This window comes from Lolium perenne, chromosome 5, assembly GCF_019359855.2.
Source record: "Lolium perenne isolate Kyuss_39 chromosome 5, Kyuss_2.0, whole genome shotgun sequence".
Classification (NCBI taxonomy): Eukaryota; Viridiplantae; Streptophyta; class Magnoliopsida; order Poales; family Poaceae; genus Lolium; species Lolium perenne.
The window spans coordinates 29,955,010-29,959,089 of NC_067248.2; positions in this window are offsets into that span (position 1 = coordinate 29,955,010).

The following is a 4,080-nucleotide window of genomic DNA, read 5'->3' on the forward strand; positions in this document are numbered from 1 at the left end:
AGTATTTATGCTCGATAGTGGGTTCATGCCTCCATTAAATCTGGGACAGTGACAGAAAGTTCTAAGGTTGTGGATGTGCTGTTGCCACTAGGGATAAAACATCAATGCTATATCTAAGGATGTATTTGTTGATTACATTACGCACCATACTTAATGCAATTGTCTATTGTTTGCAACTTAATACTGGAGGGGGTTCGGATGATAACCTGAAGGTGGACTTTTTAGACATAGATGCATGCTGGATAGCGGTCTATGTACTTTGTCGTAATGCCCAATTGAATTTCACACTACTCATCATAACATGTATGTGCATTGTCATGCTATCTTTATTTGTCAATTGCCCAACTGTAATTTGTTCACCCAACATGCTATTTATCTTATGGGAGAGACACCACTAGTGAACTGTGGACCCCGGTCCATTCTTTTACATCGAATACAATCTACTGCAATACTCGTTCTACTGTTTTCTGCAAACATCATCATCCACACTATACATCTAATCCTTTGTTACAGCAAGCCGGTGAGATTGACAACCTCACTATTAAGTTGGGGTAAAGTATCTTGGTTGTGTTGCGCTGGTTCCACGTTGGCGCCGGAATCCCTGGTGTTGCGCCGCACTACACTCCGCCGCCATCAACCTTCAACGTGCTTCTTGACTCCTACTGGTTCGATAACCTTGGTTTCTTACTGAGGGAAAAACTTGCCGCTGTATGCATCATACCTTCCTCTTGGGGTTCCCAACGGACGTGTGCTTTACCGTCACAAGCAGCAAGGCTTTTTCTGGCGCCGTTGCCGGGGAGATCAAGACATGCTACAAGGGGAGTCTCCACTTCCAATCTCTTTACTTTGTTTTTGTCTTGCTTTATTTTATTTACTACTTTGTTTGCTGCACTAAAACAAAATACAAAAAAATTAGTTGCTAGCTTTACTTTATTTACTATCTTGTTTGCGTTCTCCATATTAAAAACACAAAAAAATTAGTTACTTGCATTTACTTTATTTGCTTTTTGTTTATTTCATCATGTTTCCTCCTAAGTTTACTCTTAAAGATATACCGGTAGGATAAGGGTGTATAATTGGAAGAGATAATATAGAAGAATTTTTCACCCATGTTAGCATGAATGAAGATCTTGAAGATATTGTTATCACCAGATTTTGGACAAATCTAGAGGTGGGCTGTAAGAGAGATGGGCTTAGAAGACTACACATGGAAGATCTCTGAAGCGGCCTTGCACGGAGGATTTGGGCTAGTTTGCCCGTGTATCTTTAGTTATAGTAGATTATATCTTAGATCGAGATTTAGAGTTTGTATCGCACACGGTGGGATATTCCCACGTTAGAAAGTCCTCTGGACTATAAATATGTATCTAGGGTTTATGGAATGAACAACAACACAACGTTCACCCCAAAACAAACCAATCTCGGCGCATCGCCAACTCCTTCGTCTCGAGGGTTTCAATCAGGTAAGCGACATGCTGCCTAGATCGCATCTTGCGATCTAGGCAGCACAAGCTCCACGTTGTTCATGCGTTGCCCGTACTGAAGCGTCTTTGATGGCGGGCAACGTAGTTATCATAGATGTGTTAGGGTTAGCATAGTTCTCCGTATAACATGCTTACGTAGTGCAACCCTTGCATGTCTAGCCGCCCTCACACCTATCTCAGGTGTGGGGGCGGCACCCTGCTTGTTCATTATTTAGTAGATCTGATCCGTTACGATTGCTCCTTGCTCTGCAAGGATTAGTTTAATATCTGCAATAGTTAGGCCTTACAAAGGGGGGGAGGATCCAGCGGCACGTAGGGTGGCGTTCGCAAGTCCTAAACAGGATGTTCCGAGGATCAACGCCATGTTGGTTTTTTGGCCTTGTTTAGGATCGGCTTACGAGCACCGTGCGTGGCCGCGAGGCCCAACCTGGAGTAGGATGATCCGATTATGCGGTGAAAACCCTAAATCGTCGTAGATCTCATTAGCTTTATCTTGATCAAGCAGGATCACCAAGTATTCGTGCACCCCGTACGAATCATGGGTGGATCGGCTCTTTGAGCCGATTCACAGGATAACCTGAGAGCCGATCGAGGCTCTTATTTAATGTTTACGTGTATGCCATGCAGGAACTAAGCGAGGCATCCCCATCACCTTCCTGACCAGGTATAGGTCAGGTGGCACGCCCTTGCACTTCGCATCGCCGCGTGTGACCAGAAGAGCATTGCGGGCCGTCGCTCGGAGGGGTCTCAGCCAGCCGCAGCTCTAGGCTCTTCCCGGCTCTACCGTGTTGACAGGCCGCTGCCCGCCGGTGGGTTTTGGCAGTCAACACATTCTGGCACGCCCGGTGGGACAATCGTCTACATCAACCACATCGCCATCTACATCTGAGATGGCGGCGGACGGCACGCCAGTCACCTACGAGGAGTTACCTGCCGAGCTCAAGAAGAAATACGACGAGATCAAGGTCACCCTCGAAGCCGACCTCATGGGCTCTTTTCTTATAACCCGTACCCATGGCATCAGATGGTAGGGATTCTCACCACAAGGTGCACTCGATGGGATAGATCTCTCTCGCCCCGTCGGAGGAACGCACCAGGGCCTACGGCAGGAGATCAACTACTTGGTGGCTCACTCGCTACACCGCCACTCTGAAAACTTGGTCAACGTGTTGGAGCGTCTCGCTCTGCGCGTGATCCGGGAGATCATGAGCCACCAGTACTCGCCGTCAGGACCAGCTCTCGGGACGCATCAAGGAGAGTTGCCACTCCGGTCCGTCCACCGCTGCCATATGCGTTGGCAGCACCAGCTGAAGTGCCGGCTACACCGGCATTCGTCGTCTACAAGATCGGTGGTGACCCTAGTGACTACCAGTTCTTGGCTGAGGCGCCTAAGGAGATCCCTCAAGGATACGCGTGCACGTATGTGCCAGATTGTGGCAACTGGCCACTCTCAAACCAGGCCACAACGTCAGGGACTCCGGCGCAAACGGGAGGAACGTCAGCAACAGAGCTTGAGAAGCGAGACGTGGCTAACTAAGTACGCCACCCCGACGAAACTCCCGAGCCCAGCTCCTGCAGCTTGGCTCAGTAGCTGGAAAAGCAAACATGGCTGGCTAAGTATGCCACCCCGGCGAATCTTCGTAGTGCATCTCCTGCAGCCAGACAATGATCAGATCAGTACCATGCGAGAGACCAGTTCGGCATGGTGCCGAAAAGAAGGGCAATCGGCTATTCCAAGCCGTACCCCGACGAGTACGAGATGATCCCGCTGCCACCTAAATATCGGCTCCCGACTTCTCCAAATTCAGTGGATCGGATGGCTCCAGCTCCATCGAGCACATCGGCCGATATTTGGCGCAACTAGGACCGGCTTCAGTGTCGGATCAGCTACGCGTGAGGCTCTTTTCACAGTCCCTCACAGGATCGGCTTTTGGATGGTATACCTCTTTGCCAGCAAACTCCATCCAGTCTTGGAAGCAATTGGAAGAACAGTTCCATATGCAATACCATTCAGAAGCTTCCGAGTCTAGCATTGCCGATCTAGCACAACTACGTCAGAAGCACGGAGAAACGGTGACAGAGTACATCCAGCGCTTCAGGAATCTTAGGAACCGATGTTATTCGGTTCGTATAACTGAAAAGGAAGCAGTCGAGTTGGCAGTAGCTGGCCTTGCAACACAGCTCAAGGACATGGCCTCCCAAGCAGATTATCCCTCGCTGGCGCACATGGTTCAGAAACTATCAGCATATGAACAGCGCCACCTGGACCTGTACCAAGACAAGTTCAAGCGTGCAGTAGTCATGGTCGATACAGAGGAAGGTGAAGCGCCTGCGGGAGACCAAGAAGTAGCAGTGGCTGAGTGGACTCGGGAGGAACCCCCGTGTCCTGCAAATGGGTAAAGCCACCAGGGCCGCCCAGGGGATTTGATTTTGACGTGACCAAGACTGAACAAATCTTCGACCTCCTGCTCAAGGAGAAACAGTTGACGATTCCTGAAGGTCTCAAGTTCCCCACGGCGCAAGAGCTAAACGGAAAGCCGTACTGCAAATTCCACAACTCGCTTTCCCATGCCACCAACGACTGCAGGGTGTGGCG